Here is a 14,756-nt window from a genome sequence, read left to right as displayed (position 1 = left end):
GAAAGGCAAAAGGAACTAACTTTTTTTCTCTCTTGAAACGCTCCTTAAATTGTCTGATAAGTTTGAATCTTATGCCATACCTACACAAGGCCTTACTTTCACCACCACTGGCAGAAAGGTGCTGGTGCTGTGAACTCCGTGTGCAGCAACAGCAAGGGTGTGCAGTTTTAGCAAGATGGCACAAATCATGCAAACAGCCTGTGAGAAGCTGACTGCGTACATACTCTCTCTGTGCTTCAGAGTTAATACATCAACAAACAAAATGTGTTCAGTTCACCTCCCAGAGACTGTTACCAGAATTTGTGTCTATGTACTCCACAACATGATCTTCCAGGAAATGCATTCCACCTGAACAAATCTAACAGAAAATCCTGAATAGGACAGCTTGGCATAAATTGACATCACTGGAGATAGAGCTGTGCATGCGAGAAGCCAGAGGTTCAAAACAGATAAATACTGACTCTGCACGACAGCCTTGCTACATAGGCTGCTCCAAAAAATAATGCCTTCTATTTATTTCTGTATAAACTGCAATAGTGCACTAAAGAGCACAATAACACTATTTGACAGAGCAAATTCTCAGCTACAAAAAGCTATTTTTAATATAGTCACAACCATTAGCTGTATGTTTTCACCAGCAACGAACAAGGGAATGAGTACTGCGCTCATAAAAATCTGCACCTGCAGAGGTGACCCACTGTTGCTGTATCCACTGCTGAAAAGCACCACCTGCCCCTCACTGCACTCACATCTGCTGTTTGGTCTCCATAAATGTTCAGTAAACATTAATGAATGTCAATGGCACTTTCATTCTCCATGAAGAACTCAATCACATATCTTTGCTTCATCCGCACTTCCATGTCAGACACTGTTCTGTCAGGCTGCCCCTCTGCTTCCATCTGCCACATGGCAACAAAATGGAATGGGATATTGGTGGGAAGGTGCAGCCCCTATTGCCATAATGCCAACATTTGCCTTTGATGTCATGGGCCAACATCATAAAATGGGAGGCATCACTTTTGGAGCAGCCTTCATATAAAACCTTTCCAGTTAATTCCCCACTCCTCCCCACAAGGTCCAATAGTTACCATCTTTATTCTAGATCTGAATCAGAGGTGTGAGTTTAATCTATTCTTCTCAAGCAAGTGCTAATTGACAAATGATGAGGGCATGTATGTGCACCTACCATGATTACAGCTGTTAACTGCACATGCAGCCACAAGAGGCATGTCAGCATTTGCAAAAAAATAATAAAGTGGCAATATCCTACCGTAATTCAAACAATAGCAAAGCTCCTTTCATTTTAATATCATGGTTGTTTCAATACAGTCCTGAAATATTAGTTTTGGGACTGGGGGGCAGAATTGAAGTTGGAACCAACACATTTTCTCCCATCAGACCTTCATAAATTTTCCTTACTTTCATTAAAGCCAACTTGTTCTTGTCTACTATGTCCTGACAGACTGTTTTAATAAGCTATAAAACGTGCTGTGCAATAAAAACATCAGTTACCTTAAGGAGGTTTTAAAAAATTGATCTGACTATTCCACGCTAATATTTTAAATCCATCTTCAATTATTCAGTCAGCACAAGTGCTGCAGAGGTATTAGTATGGTGCCATACATTTCTCCAAATGGTGTTGATTAACAATACGCAGCCTGCCTATCCATTTAGATTTAGAAAGAAATGCATCAAAGAGAAGTTGTTCTTTCTCCAACCCTGAGAAAGAAATCAGATTTTAATTCCAAGAACTGAAACAAACCGGTGCTAGAATCACTTTAGGCTCACCTAAAATTTTAGTCCCTCCATTATTTTTAGACGATTTGCTGCTACTCTTCTAATTAAGAGGATCTTTTGGTTCATCTTTTATATTTCTAGATGCTGACATCATTTTAAGTATTTTGACATCCTGCTGGAATTAACTATGCTTTCACACCCCTGTAAAACAATGATACCATTGTTTTAACTAAAATAGCACACATGAAAGAGAAAAGTATTTTTTTTCCTGCAAGTTTCAAGATCTTCTCACAAAACTGTCATAGTTAGGTCAATAGCAAAAGCGTACAGATTTTCTGGATAAAATTTATGCCCTGGTGATATCAATGTAAGTTTTTGCATTACTCCCTGTGGGATCAGGATTCCTCCAGAAACTTTTCATCCGTATTCTAATCATCTAGTTACACCTATCCATTTATTACCAAACCTTCCTAAACATTACATAAATATTTCCCACTCATCAGAGCTAGTTTGAACCCATCATACTGTAATAGTGGAATACTAAGTACCATGTACTTCAATTTTTTATTGCTTTTTAATCTGAATGAAAGATCTTGAACACATGCCACAGTGTGAACTGGTGACACAACTGCCACCCACTGCTATGGATCACTTTTCCTGCAAAGCTGTCCAGGTTGCAGTAACCCATTGCTATCTATTACTTGCTGATTCTTTTTCAAAATGTCTGATTCCTTACTTTTAGCATCACGTAGAATTGGAGCATCACCTACTAATTATCCAGCCCTAAACACAGCAAAACCTTTATTATGTCTGAACTTTCCATTAGACATTTTCACTGCTAGTGACAGTATGAAAAATATTGAGATTTAATCTTTCATCTGGAATTTCCAAACTCTTATCAGTCTTGCATTCGTTTCATAATCTTATTATATCCACGTTAACAACAACAACACTTATGTCACAAGAACACGAAAATTGAAGAGTTGAGCAAAGGAAAATCATCATGTGTTTGTGTGCAAACACTATTTGCATTTGCAGTGCAAATGGATTACATGCTGTACAGCAAAATTAACATTCTTTTACTGTATGGTTTTTATGAACCATTATAAAATGAAAGGTAGTCCAAATCTCTCAGAAGCTTGGAACACCTTTTCACTCATACAGCAGTTGGAAGGCAAACAAGGGAACGTGCATGATTACCCTTGGAAAGGCATTCAACCCATTCAGGTACCTCCTGTATGGAATGTTTATCTGTGTCTATTTACACCATATGGTAATGCTCACCTAAATTCCTACATAAGATTCCTAAATTCCTCTTCTTTTCAAGCTCTTATTTCTATTTAAGTTCTACAAGCATACACATGGATGCCTGGACAGCTCAAATCCAAATGGCTGTTACTGAGTAGCCCTCCTCTGTCCACCACCAGCAGCAGACCATGACCTCAGTGCCTTCTCCAGATGGCATCTGCTTGCTGCCGTTCAGGATACATGAAGAAAGCACACGCCAAAAATTACCAAGCAATAAAAGGGAAACAAGAATTCACTCTACATGGCTTTAACTTCTTTGTCACCAATGGAAAGCAGTTTAAGTAATGCAGAAGAAACACACTGAAACCGAATTCACAGTAGTTTTGTTTGGTGGTCAACCATACAAAAAAAAAATCAACAAAAGTGATGTGCCTTGTGGCTCTCAAGTCTACTCCTTCAGCCACAAGTTTTCCTCCACATTCATAGACATACAAACAGATGAGAAAGTCTGGTCATGCCTGCATTTGTCTGGAGCTTTGTTTGGGACTTTATGTTGGACTTCTGTCCAGCAAATACTGCTGAACTGGCTGAGCAAATATAATCAGACCACCTGCCTCTGGTTTGTTCTAGTAGCAGGTTGTTTTTTTTGTGAGTTGCTCCCCTGCCAGTATGCTCCAAGGCTGCACTATGCACAGGACTTATCCCAGAGAAAAGGCAGCTGCTTTGCATCAGTGGTGGTACAGACTGTATTCCAGGGGCCTCCTGGTTTTAGTACGTAGGTAAGGAAAGCAGCTCAACCCTGCAAGAACATCTGATCCAAAAACAAACCCTACTGCTACAGTATTTTGCTGCTACAGCAAATGATGATGAATCGAGGTGAATGACCTCGCTTGTCATCTTCTGTAGGTAATCAGCTCCAGGAAACAAGCTCATATTTTTATTTGTCCTTCAGAAAGCTTTCTTACAGCTTTTCTCTTGACATTTACTTTTTCTCTTATGATGTCATCAAATGCCTCTACTATATCCAACTTGTTCTTCTATTCTCCTTTGTTCTTCCGTGCAGTTCCTGCATTTTATTTCCAAACATTCGTGATGCCAGTTACTAACAGTGTTCTTCAGACTTGCTGGCAAAAATTCACAATGACCAAACACAAAAGCCAGATTTGGTTACAGTTCCCTGCATAGTGGTGCTACCCTGGCTTGGAAGCACCGACTGCTATAATTACAGGAACATAGAGGTAAGTGCAAGGAGCTGAGGAAGCATGCACATCACTTCTAGAGGTTAGGCAGAAGTTGGTTTTTGCCCAGCAGTTAGACAGTTCACTTGAATTTATGTTTTACTGTACAAGAGAAGCCAACAAGCAGTGGCTGAACCAGAAAGAACAAGTCTGAGTTATGCTTTATCAGTTTATATGCAGATTGAGGCACATCAAATATCACCAAATAAACTAGATCTCACTTCAACAAGTGGAGTTGCTTAACAACACCTCTCAGAAAAGATGCACAGAGACAGTAAATGTTTTAACAACAGATTTTCACAGTACCAGGTGCTGTCTGGAATTTTGACCTTTTTTTTTCCTGTAAAAGACACCCAGAGAAGAAACTTAGCTGACAAGAATCCACTTGCATCCACCTGGATGGCTGTGAATTGGCTTAATCTCAGCTGGCAACTGTGAGCAGTTAATAATTCTCACAGTGGTATCTGGGATTATGCTAAACCCAGCAATTTCTTTGCTCTAACGGATTAATAGACCTGCATGGCACATAAACTGGAGAACCAAGACATACTGCTGCAACGCACAACATCCCAGCACACCATGCATACAAAATTATCCTTGTGGCTCATTTGAACCACTGAGTGCACTGAGCACCATACCCTGCCACCGTGTCTCCTATCCCTCCCGGCTTTACTGCTGCAGCTCCTAGCAGAGGCAGAACAATCACAGGTGTGACCTGGGTTAACACATTCTACTGACATCACATCTCATTTCAGCACTGCCAAAAATGTTACTTGTAAAAATGCACTGTGAAAACACTAGTCTGGCACCAAACTGTATGGCAGATGATAGCTTTTCTGCGTTACGTTTTTCACATCTGAGTTTTTTTTTAAGAGAAGTTCTGTATGTGGACTGCTTAGTTCCTCTCTGTCTTGTTCACTGATCAGTGCTCCACCACAACCACCATTCACCTTCAATTTTCCATTACCCAAAACAATTGGGATCATTTTTTCCTGGGTTTCTGACCTTGGTAATGTGCCATCTCAAGCCAGTCAGGATTCTTGTAACATTTTCAAGTTGAAGCTCACATATTGAAGAGGAACCAATGATAATCTATCACTTCAAGAAGCACAGCTATCATATCTGTGTCTGAACTTACGCTAATAAGTAATAATACAATGTTTAGAAAATGAAGCATACAGTTACTTTTATGTGACTTTTATCTGGCACTTTATCTTTAAACAAGTTAAACTAGAAAGAGAAGCAAATGTTAGGAGTATATTCTGTCTCTAGTTCAATCATATAATTTAAGTAATCATCATTGTTTCATGATAATGCTATAATTGATACTGGGGGAGTATCAAAGATCCTTAGTTAGCTATCAAGTAATCAAACACATCTTATTATGCTGAAGCATATATTCAGTATTGAGGAAACTAAACACCCTCCTCACTACCAAATGCCATTCACATGTTTTTCTTAAGCTGTCAAATGAATATGCAACCTCCTTATCCACAGTATCATTATCTACATTGCAGTGCTTGCAATTTGAGCACTTACAGTTCAAAGATGCAGAAAACAGTGCAGGACTCATTAAGGTCAGATGGCTTTAGTTCAGCCTATGGTCCTATGGATACCCAGTAGAAAGGAGTATGATGCACAGCACATAAAATAGTTATATTAATTTTACCACCTCTTAATGGTTGAAAACACTAGATGGTTGATTTTAGAGATGTTTTCCTAGATGTTACTTGCATGTGAAATTCTAGGGATAACTAGAATTAGTTATTAGTTAGATTAGTTATTAGTTAGCCTGCCAAATGTCATGTTACATTAAGTATCAATGGATCCTGATAAAGGATGACTCTGTGATGTACAGAATTTGGTGCTGAGCACCAAAAGATATGAGAAGGGTTCTTTTTCACCTTGCAAAATTCTAGAAGCAAACAATTCTGAGATAAAAGTAGTAAAGTGATGATATCCCTATCTCAGTAATTGCTAAAAGATACATCTCTGCTGTTGAAGTGTCGAGTTTATTCATTATATTTATGTGCAGTTAGTTAACAGTCTCGTTAGTCACCAAATATCACTGACATGGTTTGTTTTTCCCTGACAAATTTTCTTTAAATTCCTCTGTTCAGTGTGAGCTCTTTCCTTCCTCACCCAAAGACCAAGTTAATGAAAATATCCAGATCACTGTGAGATACAGATTGCAGAGTATTTTAACAAATAGGTATAACAGACTACGTGGCGTTTATGCCACAGAAGCAATAATTAAATTACCAACAGTAAGGTATTCTAGAATAGTTTTATTACTTTTTAGGCCCATACCAGAAATACAAAACTTAACTACTTCCAGAGTCCTTCACTGCACTCTTTCAAATACAGTAGATGGAAAAATCTTGATGCCTGAGGGATTCTAATGACCAAATTCAGCTTGTGTTGTGTGTTACTTGCTCTCAAAGCAGTAAGATCAGCAAATGGACAGATGTACCTGGCTCCTGCACATCCCTTGGAAATTCTCAGGCTGGCTATCAAGAGCCAGGACTGAAAACAGATTCTTCCTTTCAAATGTAGTGTACTTGCTAGAACCAGAAAATGTGTGAGAAATAAGACAGTAGCACCATGTCTATAGTTTCTGTTGCCAAAATATGGCATACAAAAAGCCCATATGAGCTGGCATTAGGTTACAATTTCTCATTAATTTCATCATTCAAATACTCACTGAATTTGCAGGCTCACCCTGCTGAGAACCTACATCATTTTCTGCCTTTTAGTGAGGCAGAACACTTGCTAACTTAATGTCTTAAGCTGTTCAACCAAAAAACAACAATTCTGAATAAATTTAAACTTGCAGAGGTATAAGGCTTGCCATCAGTATCATTTAATGTGATTCTTGGTAATATTTATTCTTAGTAATTCTTAGATAAACCATTTTTGTGCTCAAAGACAGACGGAATATGTCTAAAATACTGAGTGGTGCAATGAAGCAGTTTTCTTCTTGTACATTGGCCTTGTTGAACCTCAGCGTTTGAAGATAAAAATTAAGAAAAAAAGACATTTTACAAGGACACTACAACTGAAAAATTTAGGATGTAACCAAAGTCACTGCGGAGTTTTTGATGTCGCAGATACTGCATCAGGAACTGATTGGATAATAATCAGTCACCATCAGTTCCTAATGCATTGCCTTCAGCATCTAAACAAGCATCAGTGAGTTGTAATAGCTGTAATATTGCAATGATTTTGTATTTGCTAAGTGCCCACCCACCAAAAACCTGACAGCTCCCCCACAAAAGTATAGCATTTCCTTCAGAGTGAAATATAAAGCTATCAGTGATGTTCAGTGGCACACCCTGTTCCCCTTCAGATTATGCTAGTGCATTAGAACTGAACTGGGAGGAAAAAATGAAGACAACTGTTCTTGCCTAAGGCTGTTATCTCAACCATGGATTTCTTATTTCTCTTCAAAAAAGATTTGCAAGACATACATACAGACAGTGATAATGGCAATACTCACTTCCATTGTGCCTTAATTCAAGGAACAGCAAAATTATTTACAGTATGTGCTGTATTACTATAATACATGCACATAAAGACATGCATATGAATTTATACATATATATGAGAATGGAAAAGTATAGGAAGGAATGTTATCTTCACTGATGTAACAGAGGCAACACTGAACTGGAGCATAGCAAAAGACAGCTTATTATGTTAATATCCAACAACTCATTCAGGAGCTGAATGAGGAATATCCAGTTTCAATAGCGTACAGCATCTAAATACAGGACCACTTATTAAACAAATAGAAATATGATAGATCTTTCATGATAGATCTTTCAGGCTCCTTGGGATTTTGTATCTTCAAAGGTGATTTGAGCCTTGATTTAGATCTTAGCTGAAGGACACAGCCCTCATCAACACAACTTCTATCAGTTGCACAACTTCTTAGCTACATACTGGCTCAGAGGATAGCAGCTGGACCCCCCAGTATGTCTGTGGATATGTTGGAGGTCTTGTATCTCTATTCTGAGCATATCTCATCCAATGTGAATTTGTGATCATCAATCTACAGCATAAATCTGTATAAACTCAAGCAGCAAGACCTACAGCCAGACGTCACAAGTATCAGTGAACTTATACACTCCAATTTATCAGAAAAATAAGCCATCAAAACTTATCTGCACTCTGACAGAGAACACGTCACCTTCACAATTCTGAGTGTAAAATGGATAGCTAATAACTTAGTATAACATACTGGAGTCATCTGACATTGTTTTATTCACTGGTGTTATTCAGACCTAAAGCTCAAAAACTATAAATACAATCTCCTGGCTGTTTCCTCATGAGTTTTACCCATTTCTTCCACACAGAGATTAGCTTGGCCACAAACTTTGTATGAGAACACAGGTCTGGAACTCATCACCATCCCACAAATTGCAGACTTTCTTAACCAAAGGTTTGTTTTATAATATTACATTGGTAGGAAACAAAAGCCATCTTCAAATCCTCAATCCAGAAACTGTGTATTCAGAGAACGGAAACGCTGGCACAAGCCCACTGGTTAAACCCTCAGAATTAACCAGCCCACTGAGAAAGCAATTTGCATAGCACAGAAGCAGCCTAAGGGTGCCACTGTACATGCAGAGGCAGAGTACTCTCTAAAAGGCAGGAAACATGGCTTGTGGCAAGAGTAATTTTAGGAGTAGGACAAGAAGCCTGAGTAAGCAGATGTTGTCTGCAAGGTCAGAAAGGTAAGTGCCAGTTTCACAACCCTACCTTTTATGCAGTGACACTGAACGCATTCCAGCCCCTCTGGGGCCCAACAGCACCTGTGTTGGTTTGCATCTGAGATCAGATTGAACTGTGACCTACAACCTCCTCCTTTCATGCAGATCCCAAGCTCCTGCGTGTAGACACCTAGACAGTCTTCAACTGCCACTGAGATTGTGATGGAACATTTTGAAGGAAACCAAAGCATTTTCTTAGCCTTTAATTTCCCTTTCTGAGAAATGCCTATCAAGACAGAATCACTGGCCTTCCACATTTTGTTTGTTTGTTTCCCTCTTGGCTAGCTTTTTTAAAAACAGCTATATTCAAGGGGAAGCACATAAAATAAATAAAATAATAAATAAAAATATTTGGAGTTTTTCTCGTGTCAAAAGTGTATCTCAACATGTGCAAGTGAATGGCATAATGCCACAGGCTGAACATACACAGAATGTGAGGACTAACTGCAGTAGAAAGAGGGTGGCAACAGTAGGATTAAATAATAAAAATGCAATTATTTAGGTACTAAAGTATTTTTAGGGGAGGGGAGAGGAAGGTAGAGAAGAGGGAGAGGGGAGAGGAGAAGAGAGGAAGAGAGAGAAGAGGGAGAGGGAAAGAGAGGGGAGGAGGTGTATAGCTAATTTTATTTGTTCTGTAGAAGCCATTTTAATTTTCCTTAAAACTTTTTTAAAATGAGCTAAATGTGAATATACTCCGCAAACATAACAATTTTGTGGCTGCATAGCCACAAAGAAGGAAAGAGGAAGGCAGAGATCTCTTACCACAAAACTTACAAACTGTACTACTACTTTTAGGTTTGATCTTAATGTACTAAATTTCAAGGTGATACTATCCCTTGACAGTACTGATCAGGGAAGTGCTCAGAAATCCAGTGCATTTTGTCCTGCTAGATATATCAAATCACCTTTGCAGTACAATGTGCACTTAATTATACTATAGACTTCACAGTACTGGAGAGAGGGACTGAAAGATTGTGCCTTTGCTTTGGATGCAATTAGCCACCAAGGAATTTACGATGGTATTGTAGGTATCATCAGATCTTGTTCAGTCTAAAAAGAAATGCAGTGAGCAAATGGGTGGGAAGACTGAAGGGAGCTGATGTCATTGAGCCCCCAGTTGTAATCTAATTCGAGATTGTTTTAGGCCTCCCATCTCATCCTCTTCTTTTCTTCCTGTTTCTAGGAAAGAAAATAGCCTCCACCCTGCTAATGATCCCTCAGGGGAGGCACCGTCAAAAGGCAACACTTGTAAGAGAGAAAAGCCACGGCTGCTGCTGTCCCAGCACGCAACATCAGCCCTGAGACTATCTGCAGCCCACAACAACTAATCTCAGTGGGTGAGGAATGAAGCCTTTCCCCATGGGAGCTAAGCTGATTCAGGGAGGGAGGAGAGCAGTTCTTTTGAAAATGAACCACTGAGCTACCCAGAAGCCCAGTAACATCCATGCATTCCTCAGAGGGGATTTGCAGAAAGGCAGAAATATGGCCAGAAAGAAAGACACAGTTGGAAACATCCACTGAATGTGGCATTTAACATAGAAAACACAAGGCAGAGGGTTTAGGAACTTCTCATTCAGTTTCCTCATCATTAGGCAGCAACGGATTCCTCTCACTTTGCTTTCGCTTTGCTTCACTCCTCCCTGCTGAATATTTAGGACTGGCTTCTGAACTCCCTCACTGAAGCCACTGGGAACAAGTAAGAAGGCAAAAAGGAGACATTCTTTTTCCATGATTATTTCATTCTCTCCTTTCATACCTCTGTCTCAGTTCACCTCCAGTCTAATCTGGCAGTGATAGCCAGAAAAAATGATATTAATTGTATTTCTCTTAATTTACCTTTTTCTTGCTGCCTAGAGAGTATCCAGTCATTCTTGCCTTGGGAAACCTTCACCACTTCAGAGGGGAAGCAGCATTTCCATTACTCTCTCCCGCTTCATGATACAGTCTTTCCCAGAAGAGAGCACAAATGCAATGCTCCACCAGGTCTGCTACCAACAGAAAACCACATTCATTTACAACAAAAGTATGGGAGAAAAACAAAGAAGTAAGAAGGAGGAAGCATCTGATAAGTCATGAAATACTAACGTGCTCAGTCTCCTACTCAAAATACATTAAAAAAATCCATATTGGTATTTCCAGGGAATTTTTACACATAAACTTCGTCTGAGCCAGGCCTTCACTCGATAACAATGATTAAATGGTATCAGAGCAAAGACCCATCTAAATCACCAGGTAGTAACTAAAAGATGCCAGAGCAGGATAAGCACAGTGATATTTTCCCAAACGCTCTTCCAGGCTCTGACAGTTTGTGGCTAGCAAACTCCTAGAAATATGTTGCCATACATTTAGTATCCCTAACAAACTTTTTCCTGAGTTTGTCCTGCATCCCTTGAACCTAGTTATGCTACAGTATCCATAACAACAGGCAAGGAGACAGTTTAACTACACACTGTTTGAAGAATAATTTCTTTTCTACTTCTGCTCAGTAGAGCTTCCTTCAAAATTTCATTTGTACAAAAAGCTAACAGCAGAGTATGCATGAAACATACTGTCTCTTCCTAAAACTCTTGTCAAATTTCATTATACTATTCCACAATTCCTGCTGGAAATGGGAGAGAGAGCAAAGAAAAAAAGAAGGAAAAAAACCCATAGGGAACAAAAAGCCACCATACAATAAAAAGAACAGAAAGCAAAACTGAGTAACAAGGAAAGACAGCAAAGTGACTACCTGTTGTGAAACAGGTTGTTGTATCAAATAAGAGGATCTGCAGTCCCTACTTTAAGGACCCAAAGAATTCTCCGAGACAAGTTTACACATCCTTTGAATGTCTGCCCAAGTATCTCAGCAAGAAGAAATACATTTAAAATTACCATTCCCTCTCTCTCTTGACAGCATACTTGGAGATGGTTAGATGTCGTATTTATTCCATCAGGCTCATGAAATAAGTTACACCCAAGAAATGTGCTCCAGAAATGCCCATTTCACACAGTAGAGTATGACTAACAAGCACGGAGGTCTGTGGTCTTCCCAGTTTTGGTCAATCCACCTCCCACTTGGACCATATCTCAGCACAGACAGGGAAGCCACACAAAGCTGTCCACCCTTTTGGATGACTCTGCAGTCCTGATGGAGCAAGAGCCTGGGGCACATGCTGCATTTAGCCACCCACACACATAGGTTTATGCATTTTTTTGATGATTCACAAACCCAGATCCAGCAGCAGAATCAAGTCTTTTGTTCATTATTTTGGAATGAAACATCAGCTAACATTTTTTACAGATGACTGTCTAGGCAAAATCCTGGACTGAAGTATTCTGCTTATCTAAAATGAATTTCAGCTACACCCCATAAGGCAAAGCCATGCCTATTAAAAGAAATAAAGAAAATCCCCAAATCAAAATCCTGGAACATTCAAATAGATTTTTCAGGGATCATCTGTATAACAAATATTATTACTGTGCTACATAATTTCTACCCAAGGTGGACTAGTTAAGGATGGACCTGTATAGTATTAACTGCAAATTCTTCTGCTTTTGGGTGTTCTTGCTGAGTCTTTAATAACACAGCTTTGAAGTTTAATTACTGCCTTAATAGTTTTAACTTGAGACAAATGCAAGATGAGTAACAAACTTTAATCAAAAAGGAAATAGATAAATAAGTTTTTATTCATCGATGGATTTAACAAAATTAACTTTAGTGTTATACATGTCAAGTCCAATTTTCAAACCACTCGAGATCTTCCCTCTCATTCCTTCCAGCAAATTCTATTCAATCACAATTATGAATGAGAGAAAGAGCTGCAAATCAAAACCAGGAAGGTGAGCAGGGAGTATGAAGATGCAGAATTGCCAGTTGACTTTACTACAAATGGCTGTGCTGCCATTCAGCGAGACCTGGTCAGGCTGGAAAGTGGGGCAGAAAGGAACCAGATGAGGTTTAACAAGAGCAAGCGTCGAGTCTTCCACCTAGGGAGGAATAACTGCATGCACCGGTACAGGTTGGGGGATGAGCTGCTGGAGGGGAGCTCTGTAGAGAGGGACCTGGGTGTCCTGGTGGATGACAGGTTGGCCATGACCAACAGTGTGCCCTGGTGGCCAAGAGGACCAATGGCATCCTGGGGTGCATTGAAAAGAGCATGGCCAGCAGGTCGAGAGAGGTGATCCTCCCCCTGTACTCTGCCCTGATGAGGCCTCATCTGGAGTACTGTGTCCAGTTCTGCACTCTCCAGTACAAAAAATACCAGGATCTCCTGGAAAGAGTGCAGCAGAGGGCTACAAAGAGGACAAAGGACGTGGAACACCTCCCTCATGAGGAGAGGCTGAGAGATCTGGGGCTGTTCAGCCTTAAGAAAAGAAGACTCAGAGGGGATCTGATCTATGTCTATATCTAAGGAGCAGAAGGCAAAGTGATGGGGCTGAATTCTTCTCTGCAGTTTGTGGCGATAGGATGAGGGGAAATGGCCACAAGCTGAGGCATAGGAAGTTCTACACAAATGTGCATGGGAACTTCTTCACAGTGCAGTGATGGATCACTGGCACAGGCTGCACAAGGAGCTGGTGGAGTCTCCTTCTCTGGGAAGCCTACCTGTGCAACCTGGGCTGGGCAGCTGCTTTGGCAGGGGGATTGGACTCAATGACCTCAGGAGGTCCCCTCTAAGCCCTATAATTCTGCGATTCTGTGAAATATAATGTGGAAAACGTGCAGCACAGCCACTAAGATGCCTGCCCACCACGTTCTGAAGAATTACATTGGAAGAGAAGTGATTTAAAGTAAATAAATTACAAATTGATTTAAATGATTTAAAGTAAATAAAGTACATTTATCCATGTAAAAAAGAAATAGTTACTGGGTCAAAAGCACTGGCCTCCGAGAGCCTTTTTCAGATTGAAGTAATATCCCATTTTGATAAACTTCTCTTCCACCTATACGTTTCTTTTTTAGTCTTCTGCTATTTTCCAACATATTCTGACAGCTATATTATTTCTGCATGTATCAATTTATACTATTTATGAACACCTATGTATTTAATTACACATGTAAAAACAGTGTTGAAAGAACTTAAAAGTCCAGCCTCCAAATGTCAGGAAGTGTCAGGATTCAACATGGACATTATTGCAATCTTAAACAATAACGGCAACAACCAAAAAACCTCTTCATGGTTTCTACGCATATGAGCAGAAGATGTCAAGAATATATAGGATATCCTGATCCAAAATGTCCTTGTATTACAAGGCATGCTTGTCATAAGATTTCAATATACTATTTCTTTTGCTAGAGATTCTTGAAATATCAGATAATATAACTGCAGTGTTGTTTCTTCCTAAATGCAGTACTAAAACTGAGATGGAACTTCCAAGCTTCTAAGTTCTTTAAGACAGAACATTAGCTTAAGATCATAAAAAAATAAGTCACTGAAAAATTCAGTTTTTATCCAATTTACACTGAATTTCTAAAAGAATCCCCTTCTTTATCTGAATACACATTTAGTCTCTCACCAAAGGAAAACTTTCTGACAAAAGCAGAGTTGTCTAAAATTTTGTGTAGTAGGTTCACAGAATTCATATTCTCATCCAGTGGAACTGGACTTCTGTATTTACAATCTTCCTTCAAAAGAGGACATTATAGAGAGGCTCTCAAGCTTACCAGTTGTGACACAAGTTATTACCAGTGAGTCACTAATTTTAGGCTCCTTAGAAAGTATAATGTCATCTAATTATGTTATTGATTATATCCCATCTTGGAATTTTGAGGATCTCCTCA

At 39.4% G+C, this 14,756-nt stretch overlaps 1 long non-coding RNA gene across 1 annotated transcript in view; it reads left to right on the top strand.

The window, feature by feature from the left end:
• The window catches only part of LOC136050512 (uncharacterized), a 30,176-nt gene extending 19,066 nt beyond the window's left edge, over positions 1 to 11,110 (top strand). Inside the window, exons 2-3 of the long non-coding RNA XR_010622395.1 lie at positions 10,179 to 10,332; positions 10,852 to 11,110. This is a non-coding gene — a long non-coding RNA (uncharacterized LOC136050512). The remainder of the gene's footprint in view (positions 1 to 10,178; positions 10,333 to 10,851) is intronic.
• The last annotated feature ends 3,646 nt before the right edge of the window (positions 11,111 to 14,756 follow it).

Source organism: Cyrtonyx montezumae, unplaced genomic scaffold, assembly GCF_038088225.1.
Source record: "Cyrtonyx montezumae isolate F1298 unplaced genomic scaffold, pur_monq_1.0 scaffold_24, whole genome shotgun sequence".
Lineage (NCBI taxonomy): Eukaryota > Metazoa > Chordata > Aves > Galliformes > Odontophoridae > Cyrtonyx > Cyrtonyx montezumae.
Note: the sequence above shows the minus strand (reverse complement) of the source record. Positions and strands in the feature narration are given on the sequence as shown.